Raw genomic sequence first — 15,224 nt, 5'->3', positions numbered from 1 at the left:
GAGTTAACTCATCACATGAGGTGGCCAAAGTATTGAAGTTTCAGCTTTAGCATCAGTCCTTCCACTGAACACCCAGGACTGATCTCCTTTAGAAAGGACTGGTTGGATCTCCTTGCAGTCCAAGGGACTCTCAAGAGTCTTCTCCAGCACCACAGTTCAAAAGCATCAATTCTTCGGCGATCACCTTTCTTCACAGTCCAACTCTCACATCCATACATGACCACGGGAAAAACCATTGCCTTGACTAGACGAACCTTGGTTGGCAAAGTAATGTCTCTGCTTTTTAATATGCTATCTAGGTTGGTCATAACTTTCCTTCCAAGGAGTAAGCGGCTTTTAATTTCATGGCTGCAATCAGCATCCGCAGTGATTTTGGAGGCCAAAAAAAAACAAAGTCTGACACTGTTTCCACTGTTTCCCCATCTATTTCCCATGAAGTGATGGGACCAGATGCCATGATCTTTGTTTTCTGAATATTGAGCTTCAAGCCAACCTTTTCACTCTCCTCTTTCACTTTCATCAAGAGGCTTTTGAGTTCCTCTTCACTTTCTGCCGTAAGGGTGGTGTCATCTACATATATGAGGTTATTGATAATTCTCCCGGCAATCTTAATTCCAGCTTGTGCTTCTTCCAGCCCAGCGTTCCTCATGATATACTCTGCACAGAAGTTAAATAAGCAGGGTGACAATATACAGCCTTGATGTGCTCCTTTTCCTATTTGGAACCAGTCTGTTGTTCCATGTCCAGTTCTAACTATTGCTTCCTGACCCGCATATAGGTTTCTCAAGAGGCAGGTCAGGTGATCTGGTATTCCCATCTCTTTCAGAATTTTCCACAGTTTATTGTGATACACACAGTCAAAGGCTTTGGCATAGTCAATAAAGCAGAAATAGATGTTTTTCTGGAACTCTCTTGCTTTTTCCATGATCCAGTGGATGTTGGCAATTTGATTTCTGGTTCCTCTGCCTTTTCTAAAACCAGTTTGAACAACTGGAAGTTCACAGTTCACGTATTGCTGAAGCCTGGCTTAGAGAATTTTGAGCAAGACTTATGTTAAGGAGTTACATTTTATTCTCTGTGAAGAAAGCTGATCGCCGAAGAATTGATGCTTTTGAACTGTGGTGCTGGAGAAGACTCTGGAGAGTCCCTTGGACTGCAAGGAGATCCAACCAGTCCATTCTAAAGGAGATCAATCCTGGGTGTTCATTGGAAGGACTGATGCTAAAGCTGAAACTCCAATACTTTGGCCACCTCGTGCGACAAGTTGACTCACTGGAAAAGAGTCTGATGCTAGGAGGGATTGGGGGTGGGAGAAGACGGGGACGACAGAGAATGAGATGGCTGGATGGCATCACCGACTCGATGGACATGAGTTTGAGTGAACTCCGGGAGTTGGTGATGGACAGGGAAGCCTGGCGTGCTGTGATTCGTGGGGTCGCAAAAAGTCGGACACAACTGAGTGACTGAACTGAAGTGAATAACAACCCATGAAAGGGGTACTTATGAAAATGTTTCATTTGTACATAAGATTAAAATTTTTTTGACTCCCATCTGAAAGTAATTGTATGAACAGTGTGAGTATTCAGTTGCTCGGGCATGTCCGACTCTTTGTGACCTAAGGACTGCCAGCCTCCTCTGTCTGTGGGATTTCCCAGTCAAGAATACTGGTATAGATTGAATTTAAGAATTTATATTGAGTTTTTAAATTAGTATCAAATTTATTTACTTCCAATCCAGAGTAACATCAGAGCCTATAAATAATTTTGTATATACCTGGACCCACATGGTACCCTAAAATGCATTTCATTTAGTGGTAATTTCAAAAAGCAGACAGGAGAGAAAAAATATATTTTTGCTAATGGTGGACAAATCGTCCACTCTGTGTGTTCTGGGAATTCTGAACTTTTGTTCCTTTTTTAACTCTTCCCTGTTCCCACTCACTTCAGAGAAGACCAGTAATTCCTTATACAGAGCACTCTAGCCATCTCCTTCGATAAAGAATGGTGTTTGAGGGAAGGCAACAGATGTAATGAAAAGAACAGGGACAATGTATATTTGAATTCTTGCTCTGGCATTTCTAGCTGTACATAAGTTACTCAGCCTCTTTGAGATATGATTTCCCTATTCGTGGCTTGGAGTCATTAGAAAATTTACCCAAAGTTTCAAAATAGGCAAAGGGGATCGTGGGTGTACTTCCAGTGCAGTTCTGGGTTGGCCTTCCCATTGCCGAGGGCACTTTTCTACTCTGAAGGAGCAGGCTTTAACTGGCAAACTTTTGTCCAGTAGGAACTGATGGGGTTCAGCATACACCGCCCCAAAATATGGTACCTTAGCATAATGAATATCTCAAGTTGAACGAGTCTGAGAAAATAGCAGAAATAGGAAGTTCACTCTGACCTTCCCTTTCCTCAAACAGGTCATAAAACTTTCATGTGAAGGTACCTCCCTGCACCAGGAGGAAGGAAGCCATTCTTATCACTAGAGGCAAAGTTCGGGGCCGAGAAATCTGTACAAACAGTGTTGAACCCACTCTCACCTTCCTAGTTACTTCTTCACTGTTACTGCTCTTGCCCACATTCCACTGCCTTGTCAATTCGTCACAGATTTATTGTTTCTTTGTCTAAAATGTATGTAAAAACTTCCTGTTCTGCAGACTGGTGGACACAGTGGGGGAAGGAGAGGGTGGGGCCAATGGAGAGAGTAGCATGGAGACATATGCTTTACCAACGTGTGAAATAGCTGGTGGGAATTTGCTGCATGATGCGGGGAGCTCAAACCGGTGCTCTGTAAGAGCCTGGAGGGGCGGGGCGGGATGGGAGATGGTTCAAGCAGGAGGGACACATGTATACCGATGGCTGACTCACATTGATGCATGGCAGAAACCAACACGATACTGTGAAGCAATGAGCCTCCAGTTAAAAAAAATAAATAAAAGCTTCCTGTTCTGCTCACTTTTTCGGGTCTTCATCCTCTTCATGAGGAATCCCATATGCACATACAAATTTAGTTAAATATGTATGCTTTCCCATGCAATCTGTCAGTTTAATTTTTCAGACCCAGCCAGGGACTAGGATGTCAGAAGAAAGTCAAGAAAAGCTTCTCCCTCCCCTACAGGAAGCAGATAATTTCTATCCAGTGTAAGTCATATCCACAAAGACTATGAGTTTTGGCCCTGGTGGGCAGCACTCAGTTTTGCATCTTGTGCTAGCATTGTCTACAGAATACCTGGCCCCTCAAATGCCCTGTGAACTGACAGTTTTAACATCTTGATGGCCTTCTCATTAATTAATGAGCTAAATAAGATCTTTGATGTGTACTCCTTTCCCATCTGCAGAGACTGATGATTTTTATCTCTGTGAGATCGGGCGAGGGCATTCAATGAAGTGAAATCAATGAGCTGACATCGTTTTGGCCACTCTGTACCAGTGCTGTTTCTAAGCAAGTACTTTCCATGAGGACTCACCCCCACACCAGCCTGAAAAGCAGCATGACTCCCATTTTATAGACAAAACCGTTGCATGAAAGGGCCACCCCAGTGGCTCGGTGGTTCACAATCCACCTGTAATGCAGGAGATGCAGGTTTGATCCCTGGGTGGACAAGATCCCCTGAAGGAGGGCATGACAACCCACTCCAGTATTGTTGCCTGGAGACTCCCACGGGCAGAGGAGCCTGCTGGGCTATGTATATAATCCATGGAGTTAAAAGGAGTCAGGCACGACTGCAGCGACTGAGCACGCACGTGGCATGTTGAGAAAGTTACCCAAGGTCACAGACCTACTAAGTGTCAGAGCTGGTATAGAAATATTGGAAGGGAGGTAAGGGACCTCAGCATCTACTATGTGGCAGAACCCTTTCTCTTCCTTTTCTGGAACCTCAGAAGCATCAGGACCCAGCGGTCCTAAACACAAGGCCTTATGAAGACAACGTGGTGGTTAACAATTCCTTGTCAGCCTAACGCTTGCTGAAGACTCAGTAGATAAAACTTCTGAGCAGGGCCACCTCCCCTCCAACTATTCTCATATCCAGGCTATACCTCCCCATCCACCCTTCCTTCATTTAGCATTAGGTCACCTCCTCCAGGTATTACCCCAGGCTCCAGGGATGCTCCTTCCTCTGAACTCGGACACTAATCTTCAGAAGCTGAATAGACTGATGGACACTGTTAATTATTTTAGCCAGTGTCAGAATCCTCCTTGAAACATTCTGATCCTTTGGGGACTATAGAAAACCAAAAAAAAAAAGACAAGAAGTTTGGAGATTTTCTTGATGTCATGGTCCTCAGATAAGAAGTCTCACACATAACTCAAAAACAGGTTATTCATTTTTTTGAAGTTTTTATTTTGTATTGGGGTATAGCCAATTAAGAATGTTGTGAGTTTCAGGCCACCAGCGAAGGGTCAGAGTCAAACATATACATGTATCCATTCTCCCCCAAACCTCCCCCCATCCAGGCTGCCACATAACGCTGAGCAGAGTTCCACATGCTAAACTATAGGTCCTTGTTTGTTACCCATTTTAAATATTGCAGTGTACACATGACCATCCTGAACTCCTTAACTATCCCTCCCTCCCAGCAACCACAAGCTCATTTTCTAAGTCTGTGAGTCTCTTTCTGTTTTGTAATTTCATTTATATCATTTTTTTTAGATTCCACATATAAGGGATGTTATGTGATATTTCTCCTTCTCTGACTTACTTCACGCAGTATGATGCTCTCTAGGTCCATTCATGTTGCTGCAAATGGCATTATTTCATTCTTTTTAATGGCTGAGTAATATTCCATTGTATATATGTGCCATATATATGTGCTTCTTTATCCAGTCCTCTGTTGATGGACATTTAGGTTGCTTCCATGTCCTGGCTATTGTAAACAGTGCTGCAATGAACATTTGAATGCATGTATCCATTCAGATCATGTTTTTCTCCAGGTATGTGACCAGGAGTGGGATTCCAGTGGGAATTTTAGTTTTTTAAGGAACCTCCATACTGTTCTCCATAGTGGCTGTACCAATTTACATTCCCACCATTAGTGTAGGAGGGTTCCCTTCTCTCCACACCCTCTCCAGCATTTATTGTTTGTGGATATTTTGATGACGGCCATTCTGACCAGTGTGAGGTGATATCTCATTGTAAGTTTTGATTTTTGTTTCTCTTATAATTAGGGATGAAAAACAGGTTATTCTGAACCATGCTCCTATGAAGGAAGTAGAGACAAAAAGGAAAGACAAAAATCCCTTTCCCACATGTAGAACATCATCATAACTGTCCACAACCAAGAAAGAAGAAACAGAGTTACCCAGAGAAATCAAGAAAATCAGCTGACCCTAATAACCTTCACTTTTATCTGAGACACAGGTTTTGGGAGATCTTTCCTATCCTCCCTTTGGGAACACCCAGCATCTCCAGGCCTGTTGTCCTTAAGCACTGAAGGATCCTGATTTTTCTAGATGTTTTGACAACTTGGTCCCTCCCCTGTATTCAGCATTAAAATGCTTGAGAGAGAACCATGATTACAAGACTTCTTCATATCGCTTGAGGGAAGGCAAACACTCTAAACTGAGGGTTCTCAAAGCGTGGTCCAGACACACTGGGCCTGGGTATCTGAGGCCCTGTCAGATGGTCCATAAGTTTGAAATTGTTTTCATGATAATGGTGGTGTTGGTGATGGTGGTTTAGTGGCTAAGTCACGTCTGACATTGTGTGACCCCAAGGACCATATCCCTCCAGAGTCCTCTATCTACAGGATTTCCCAGTTGAGAATACTGAAGTGGGTTGCCATGGCCCCCTACAGGGGATCTTCCTGACCCATGGATAGAACCCACACCTGCTGTATTGCAAGCAGTCTCCTGTGCTGCAGGCAGATTCTTTACCACTGAGCAAGCCACCAGGGAAACCCCTTTCATGATAATACTAAGATGATGGGTAAAACTGATGGCATTTTAACACAAACCAAGGCAGGGGCACCAAACTCCACTAGTGGTCCTTTTATTCTTCACCAGCATGCACTCAGTTTTGTTTTTTTGCAATGTCAGTTCCACTTAAAAACCTCCCTGATGAATCAGATAAAAATAGCACTTTTATTAAATCTCAAGCCATCTTTTTAATAAGCTTTGCATTAAAATAGGGCACATGAAGCACTTCTATCCTAAGGTTGTCTCAAGGAAAAGTACTTGTGTGATTGAGTTTCAAATTGAACTAGCTGCTTTCTTCAGGAACACCATCTTTATCTGAAAGAATGACTGAGAGAGAAACTGGCTGGTGGACATTTCTCAACAACAAATCCAGTGAGCCTGTCACTCCAAAGAAAACTGACAGTATTTGTTACTAACAGTAAACATTTGAGGGACTTCCCTGGCGGGTTAAGAGTTCGCACTTGCGCTGCACGGGGTACAGATTCCATCCTAGGTCTGGGGACTAAGATCCTGAATGCTGTGTGGTGCAGTCAAAAAAAAAAAAGAAAGAAAGAAAATTGACTTCTAAAACAAACTTTGGAATTTGGGGAAACTTCTACCCACTACTATGACCTTGACAAATTTCAAATGTATAAAGATTTTTCTGAGGAGATGGACAGTGACATAAACAATAGTGTTTTCAAAAATACTGTATAACAATATATGTCAATATTTGGAAGAGCTGTGTAACTTAGTGACCCAGTATTTTCCAAATGATCCATGCATGAAACTACAAAATCACATATGGATAAAAGAGCCATTCAAGGTACAAGATGGATCAATCAATTTTGAGTTACAGGGAAAAAAATTCATTAACATGTTCTCGGATTCTACACTGCAAGCAAACTTTAAGAAACTATGGCTTGACAGCTGATGGGAGTCCCATGTCCAGAACCTGCTTTGGCTTCTGGAACACGGGTGGGGGTGGGGGGTTATCAAGTCCACACTGATGGGAGTTGGGTCCCCTCAGGGCCCACCAGGTCTTCAGTTTTTGGACGTTGTGGGGTTCCATTCACTCTGACAGAAGCCCAGTCTCCTCAGGACCTGCCGGGAGGTGGTGCTGCTGAAGGATAAGGTGAAGAAAAGTGGGGAGGAGGTGCCTGTGCGTGGTTGACTTGTGGGGAGTATCTGTCTTCAGAGGACCAGGAGAGCAAGGACTTGGTGTGGAGAAGTCGGAAACAGATGTCTAACAAAAGTGAGTGAGAAGCTGAAGTCCAGCACAAAAAGCAGCTCTGAGCACAGCTGAGGGAAGACTGGAAAATGAAGGAAGAGGAGAGAGAAACGAAAGAGGCTGATATGCAGCAGAAGAAAGAACCAGTTCAGGATGACTCTGACCTCAATTGCCAACAGTGAGAGACAAAGGCCCTGCTGCAAAGTATGGAATCTGTCTGGACCTCCCTCTAATCCAAATCCCTGCGTCTGTATCCTCAAAATCAGTGATCACTCCTAGTGAGGCTGGAAGCCAAGACTCAGGAGACCTGGGCCCATTAACACAAGAAGACTGCGTAAGCTAGGCCTGTCGAAGTTTACCCAAGCAGATTTCCTGCCCAGGGAGGTAGTGTCCTACTCCAAGGAGACCCAGACGCCTCTGGTCACACATCAGTCCGCAGGCCTTCGGACTCAGACCTGATGCTGTTGGCTCCTCTCATTCTCCGGGATCCAGGTTTGGAGAGGAATCACACCACCAGCTTCCCTGGGCCTCCAGCTTGCAGACACCAGGGCAGCTCTGGGACTTCTCAGCTTCCATCATCATATTACATCACGTGAAACGCTGGACTGGATGAAGCACAAGCTGGAATAAAGATTGCCAGGAGAAACATCAATAAGCTCAGATATGCAGATGACACCACCCTCAAAAGCGAACAGGAACTAAAGAGCCTCTCAATGAAGGTGAAAGAGGAGAGTGAAAACTTAAAACTCAACATTCAAAAAACTAAGGTCATGGAAGACGGGGAAGGGGTCGCCGGCGCTCCGGCTCCTGGAGTCGGCGGTTCCCTCAGGCGCGGCGACGCGGCCGTAGAGCCTGGAGGGCGGGTGGCCGTGGTTCCCGGGGGGCACGCTCAGCTTTGGGCGGAGGCGACATGAGTGCTGCGGGGCTTTTGGCGCCTGCTCCGGCCCCAGCGGGAGCGCCGCCGGCCCCGGAGTACTACCCGGAGGAGGACGAAGAACTGGAGAGCGCCGAGGACGACGAGCGCAGCTGCCAGGGCCGCGAGTCGGACGAAGACACTGAGGATGCTAGTGAAACTGACCTGGCAAAGCATAATGAAGAAGACTATGTAGAAATGAAGGAACAGATGTATCAGGATAAACTGGCTTCTCTCAAGAGACAGTTGCAACAACTGCAGGAAGGTACGTTACAAGAATATCAGAAGAGGATGAAGAAATTAGATCAGCAGTACAAAGAGAGGATACGAAATGCAGAACTCTTCCTCCAGCTGGAAACTGAACAAGTGGAAAGAAATTACATCAAAGAAAAGAAGGCGGCAGTGAAAGAATTTGAAGACAAGAAGGTTGAGTTGAAGGAGAACTTAATTGCTGAGCTAGAGGAGAAGAAGAAAATGATTGAAAATGAAAAGCTAACGATGGAAATGACTGGAGATTCCATGGAAGTGAAACCCATCATGACCAGAAAGTTGCGGAGGCGACCGAATGATCCTGTCCCCATCCCAGACAAGAGGAGGAAACCTGCTCCTGCCCAGCTCAACTATTTGTTAACAGATGAGCAGATCATGGAGGATCTGAGAACGTTAAATAAGCTGAAGTCACCCAAGAGACCAGCATCCCCGTCCTCTCCCGAACACTTGCCCACCACCCCTGCAGAGTCTCCAGCCCAGAGATTTGAAGCTCGGATAGAAGATGGCAAACTGTACTGATAAAAGATGGTACCATAAGAGCCAAGCCATCTATCTGGAGTCGAAGGACAACCAGAAACTGAGCTGTGTGTTCAGCTCTGTCGGAGCCAATGAAATCTGGGTGAGGAAGACAAGCGACAGCACCAAAATGAGGATTTACTTGGGCCAGCTTCAGCGTGGGCTCTTTGTGATCCACCAGAGGTCAGCAGCTTGATGTTCTCCAGTATTCTTCCTTCGACCCCTTTTCTGGAATGGTTTTTGGTTTTGTTTTGTTTTCTTAATAGAAAACTTTTAACTTGGGAGAAAAAAAAAAACTAAGGTCATGGCAACTGGTCCCATCACTCCATGGGCAATAAATGGGGAAACAATGGAAACAGTGACAGACTTCATTTTCTTGAGCTCCAAAATCACCGTGACAGTGACTGAAGCCATGAAATTGAAAGACGCTTGCTCATTGGAAGAAAAGCCATGACAAGCTAGGCAGCATATTAAAAGGCAGAGACATCACTCTGCCTAGAGAGGTCTCTATAGGCAAAGCTATGGTAGTTCTGGGAGTCATGTATGGATGTGAGAGCTGGACAATAAACCTGGTTGAGCACCGAAGAACGGATGCCTTTGAACTATGATGCTGGAGAAGACTCTTGAGAGTGCCTTGGACAGCAAGGAGATCAAACCAGTCAATCCTAAAGGAAATCAACCCTGAATATTCACTGGAAGGACGGAAAGCTATGGAAATAGCAAAGTGTTTCCCAGCCTCAGAAACTCTGACTGAACTGGTCTAGGGTGAGGCCTAGTGGGACTCTGTGTTCAAATATGCAGAAAACTGACAGCCACTGGGTTCCCATTGCAAAGCCTACGGGTAATCCCAGAGGGAGCCTTGACTTGATTCATGACACTAAGACGTCTGTTTCCTCCGGCTGGCGATAAGCCTAGTCAGCACTTGCCTGGGAAGACATTGCTTTAGGCACTTACTCACACTTAGAATTTTAAAGTCAGCCCCAAAGACCTTGTGAGCAAATACCGCCTCCCACTGAGGGTGGCAGGCTGAGGGGGGATCCATCTTGCTCTCTTTGCTTCTGTTACACTTGTCTTGGGACCTTTCATGCTTAAAATTTGTGGTCCAACCTTTACCTATGATTTATTTCAGTGAAACCTATTATTACTGATTTTAGACAGTCTACCACCACCAACTGGTTAAACTCTAAACATTCAAGCAAAAAAGAAAGCACCTTTTATGCCCCTCTCTCAAGTGAGAATTAGGTTGCATAAAAACAGCATAAAGAATCTCCAATTTTTTAATGGTTTTTAAAATTAATATTCTATTTATTTGGCTGCCCCAGGTCTTAGCGTGCAGGCTCAACAGTGTGTGTGGGCTTAGCTGCCCCTCAGCATGTGGGATCTTAGTTCCCCAACCAAGAATTGAGCCTGCATGCCCTGCTTTGGAAGGCAGATTCCCAACCACTGAACCACCAGGGAAGTCCCAAGCATCTCCAATTTTATTCTCTAGGCTCGTGTACAGATATCCAAGCCAGAGGGTAAGGGAGAAGGAGGCAAGGGGTGGGATGGGGAGAGGCCAGGGACAGCTGAAAGAACAAGAGGCTATTATGTGAAGAGGTTTCAGACAGCCACGTTCTGTAGTTTATGCCACCAGAGCCCTGGCTGGACCACCAGCATCTGGCCAAGAAGTGAGGGATTCTAGTCAGGGGAATGTCCTTGCTCCTTGCAGACTTTCCTCGAGGGACTCCAGTTACAGGAAAATGGCTGGTGGTAGTGACTTCTCGTGTGTGCTGCCACCTTCTGGAGAAGGCATTTATTTATCACCACATCATCCCTCAGGAGAGGGTGTATGTGTGCTAGTCACTCAGTCGTGTCCAACTCTCTGCGACCCCATGGACTCTAGCCCACCAGTCTCCTCTGTCCATGGAATTCTCCAGGCAAGACTACTGGAGTGGTTTGCCATTTCCTTCTCCAGGGAATCTTCCCAACCCAGGGATCGAACCCAGGTTTCCTGCACTGGAGGCAGATTCTTTACAGTCTAAGCCACCAGGGAAGTCCCAGTAGAGGGTATATCACAACCCAACTTACAGATGAGGAAACTGAGCCTCTGAGAGGCAAGTCACTTGACCCCAAACAAGGTCAAGCTCAAATCCACGTCTTCAACTTCAGTGTCTTTTTCAGAACTCCACTCATGATTCAGATGATGCTTCTCTCTCAAAAGCACAAACTCATCCACAGCAGGATCACAGTAAAGGTACATCTAAATGGCTGCTCTGAAATCACAGATTAGAAATTGGCCCTGCACCCTTGGCTAGATTTCCAGGGTCTGGCTGAGATCTCTGAGCAGCAGACAGCCTAGCTAATCCAACTGAACTTTAATGAACTTGTTTCCTACCTCAGTGGAAAATATTCATTGTTTGTTCTCAGTCAATAGAGACTTGCTGCATGGGCTTCTTTCTCCTCCAGACCCAGCTTAAATCTCTTACCATCGGACTCAAATGCCAGCTGGGTCTGGCAGCACCGAGGCCCCTCTTTCACCAGTTTATCCTTTTTATCTCTCTCAACCGGCCTGCAGCAGTGCTCTGCTTCTGAAGATAACAGGGCAAGGTCTGGGCATGCTGTCCCATCTCAGCAGAGACAGGGAATGCACCCAGCTCTCTCCACACCACCCCTCAGATGTCAGACTGAGAGTTGAGAAGGCCCCAGAAGGGTCAGCTAGGCCCACAGAGCTTTCACAGAAGTCAGAGTCAGTCACAAGCACTCAGCGACGTTGACGGGGAAGAGTCAAAGAAGGAAGTGTCATACTGAGTGACGTTAGCTAGACAGAGAAGAAGTATGACATATGACACAGATGAACTAATGTACAAAACAGAAACAGACGCACAGGCTTCGAGAATGAGCTTGCAGTTGCCAGGGGGGAAGGGTGAGGGGAAGGAATACTTAGGGAGTTTGAGAGGGACACGTACACACTGTTACATTTAAAGTATATCTAAAAAGAACCTACTGTATAGCACAGGGAGCTCTGCTCAGTGTTACGTGGCAGCCTGGAAGGGAGGGGAATTGGGGGGAGAACGCCTACATATATATGTATGGCTGAGTCCCTATGCTGTTCACCTGAAACGCCCACAGCATTGTTTGTTCATTGGCTAACCCCAGTACAAAATTAAAATTTTAAAACTGAAAGAAGTAGAAGACACCATTGTATCACTGCCGATGGCTTCGCCTCCACAAGTTTATGTTCAGATGGGGCAGGAGGAAGGGCTGAGACCAGTAGTTCCGGGCCCTTGCTGGGCCTCACCATCACTGGGCCCCGGTCTCAGAGGCTAATCCAGCTTGTCTGGGATGGGACTCGGCCGGCAGTGTTTGACATTAGAAACGCAGGTGGTTCTAACGTGAAGCCGGGCTTCAGATCCACAGAGCCAGACAGATGCAAGCACATCAAGCACAGGATATGCTCTTACAAGAAGCTGCCACTGCACTGCTGCCTCAAGAGAGGGCACTAAACTGGTTAGAGGTATGGGATTTAGATGACAGGAGAGCTGTCAAGAGCTTGCCTGGTGGCTCAGACAGTCAAGAATTCACCTGCAATGAAGGAGACCAGGGTTTGATCCCCGGGTTGAGAAGATCTGCTGGAGAAGGGAAAGGTTACCCACTCCAGTATTCTGGCCTGGAGAATTCCATGGACAGAGGAGCCCGGCAGGCTACAGTCCATGGGGTTGCAAAGCATCAGACATGACTGAACAACTTTTACTTTCTATTTCACTTTTTCTAGAGCTGTTGAGAAGCCAGCCAGCAAAACTTGGAGAAAAGGAGCTGAGGGTGTCCCAAAAGAGGAAATGTCCCACGCGAGTCTCGGCCACGGGAGGAAGCTGTGTGGTATGGGCAGAAAAGACACACCCGGGTCTGAGCACACAAGGCTTACGGTAGCCCTGAAATTGCTTATCTAGAGCTGTTACCAATGGACTCAAGGTGCAATTGTGAGCTATCTATTCCAAAATGAGTCCTTCTGACCACTGTTTTACTGAGCTACGGTTTTTTAGACTAGCAGCCGTGGTAACATCCCTAAATTGTTCAAATCACAGTCAGCGGAGGAGATGTTTTTCCACCCTCTTTCTCACACTTTGATCCTAACCTTTGAGGTATGATAGCTCGGTTTTTCTTTGGAACTCTATTCCTGAATTCTCAGGTGCCTTCTCCTGTGGCTTTGGCTGGAAGTTCAGCGTGGGTTCCTGGTAAACTAGGTTGAGTGGCGTATAGCTGCAACATTTCAGGCAGAAGGCACCAGCGGGCTTCATAGCTGCTAGTCTTCTTTCCCTCATCCTCACTTCAGTTACTAGGTTCTATCACACTGGTGATAAAACTCAGGGAAATGCTTTCCTGGGAAAAGAAGGAGAGAGAGGGGATTTCTCCTAAAGGCCTAGGGTAGAGCTGGACAAGTCACCCGCTAGACTCTTCCAACCCAGGAACATCTCCAGACCCATCCAAGCACCATGCCCAGCCATGCAGAGAGGACAGAGAAACTGTTCGTGATTATCCTGAGGGAGAAGGAACAAGAGGCTCTGTCCTGGAGAGCAGGAACAGTTCAGCCCCTCTGCAGCTAAAGGAAAGCTCTGCCTGTGATGTGAAGTGCTCAGTCGTCTCCGAGTCTTTGTGACCCCATGGACTGTAGCCCACGGGATCTGCCCACAGGATTTCCCAGGCAGAAGTACTGGAGTGGGTGGTCATTTACTCCTCTACGGGATCTCCCCAACACAGGGACTGAACTTTCCTATGTCTCCTGCATTGCAGACAGATTCTTTACCCACTGAGCCATTGGGGAAGCCCCCACCTATGAAAATGGAACTTGATAAAGGTCCTGGGACCTAACACCCTGCCCCCAACTTTACAATGCTCCTCCTGGTGGGGGGAGAGGTTGGAATGGAGGTCACAAACCTGAGAAACCCAGGATTTGCTCTTGGGGACAAGGCTGCTGACTGGCTTCCTCAGGCCTTCCCCTTAAGTTGTTCAGAGGAGCAGTTCTAAAGCTCCTGTCTGGCATCTTTTTCTCAATGAGAAAATAACATTGAGGCAATAATTCCCAACCCTGAATATTCATTGGAAGGATGGATGCTGAAGCTGAAGCTCCAATAATTTGGCCACCAGATATAAAGAGTCCATTCATTGGAAAAGACTCTGATGCTGAGAAAAATTGAAGGCAGGAGCAGAAGGGGATGACAGAGGATAAGAGGGTTAGATGGCATCACTGACTCAATGGACATGAGTCTGAGCAGACTGTAGGAGTTGGTAATGGACAGGGAAGCCTGGTGTGCTGCAGTACATGGAGTCGCAAAGAGTTGGGCATGACTGAGTGACTGAACAACAGTTTCCAACATCAGGTTTTCAAGTTAGTCTATGGTTGTCCAAAGCTTCTCAACCTTTTATTTCTATCACTGTCTCCCCCACTAGGCTGCAAATACTGTGAGGACAGAGAGCAGTTTTCTTTTTTCTTTTTCTATTTTTCTGTATCCCTACTGCCTAGTGTATAGGCCCTGACATTAAAAAACTTTAAAAGAAAAAAAACTTAATAAATGTGGAACACAAACATAGATGAGTGCTTTTGTCTGCAGTGTCCCAAGTTCCAGAGTTACCCATCCAGCTTACTTCTTCAGTCTCTGAATACCCCTCTCCTTCCAGGGTCTGCAACACTGCAACCTGGGAACCACTTTCTCAGCCTCTCACTAAACACCAGTCAATCTTGGCCTCATGGCTTAACCACAGATATCAGTGAAGTCCCACAGGGAAATTTGCTCCTGGTCCTAAATATGAAGTTGTACAAAATATTGGTCACTGACTTGTTTTCAAGACAAATACATATTTAAAATATATAAATAAAATCATGACCTTGGTATGTGCAGTTCAGTACTTTGAACACTTTAGAGATGAAGGTCTATAAAAATTTCACAAGCAGTCTCCTTCAAAGAAGTGAGAGAGACTGTTCCATGATGGCTGACTCTGAGATGCTACAGTAATTCTCCGAAATTTTTCTGAAGTTTTTCCATGAACCTCAAAATCAGTAAAACCTCGTTTTCTCTTTACATGAAACAGAAGACTCTTACCACCAAAAGGGTTGTAGTCATTTCAGAACTAGAAATACATAACCCGTTAGTCTTTCAGTTCAGTTCAGCTGCTCAATTTTGTCCAACTCTTTGTGACCCCATGAACCGCAGTACGCCAGGCCTCCCTGTTCAGCACCAACTCCGGGAGTTTACCCAAATTCATGTCCATTCAGTTGGTGATGCCATCCAACCATCTCATCCTCTGTCATCCCCTTCTCCTCCTGCCTTCAATCTTTCCCAGCATCAAGGTCTTTTCAAATGAGTCAGCTCTTCGCATGAGGTGGCCAAAGTATTGGAGTTTCAGCTTCAACATCAGTCCTTCCAATGA

General features: G+C 45.8%; 1 pseudogene; it reads left to right on the top strand.

The window, feature by feature from the left end:
* Positions 1-7,902: 7,902 nt before the first annotated feature.
* LOC129553042 (sin3 histone deacetylase corepressor complex component SDS3 pseudogene) lies at positions 7,903-9,044 on the top strand (annotated as a pseudogene).
* Positions 9,045-15,224: the final 6,180 nt, after the last annotated feature.

The sequence above is a fragment of the Moschus berezovskii genome, chromosome 18, assembly GCF_049115385.1.
Source record: "Moschus berezovskii isolate FMDL1 chromosome 18, NW_MosBer_1.0, whole genome shotgun sequence".
Taxonomy (NCBI): domain Eukaryota; kingdom Metazoa; phylum Chordata; class Mammalia; order Artiodactyla; family Moschidae; genus Moschus; species Moschus berezovskii.
This window is presented reverse-complemented; position numbering and strand designations above follow the sequence as displayed.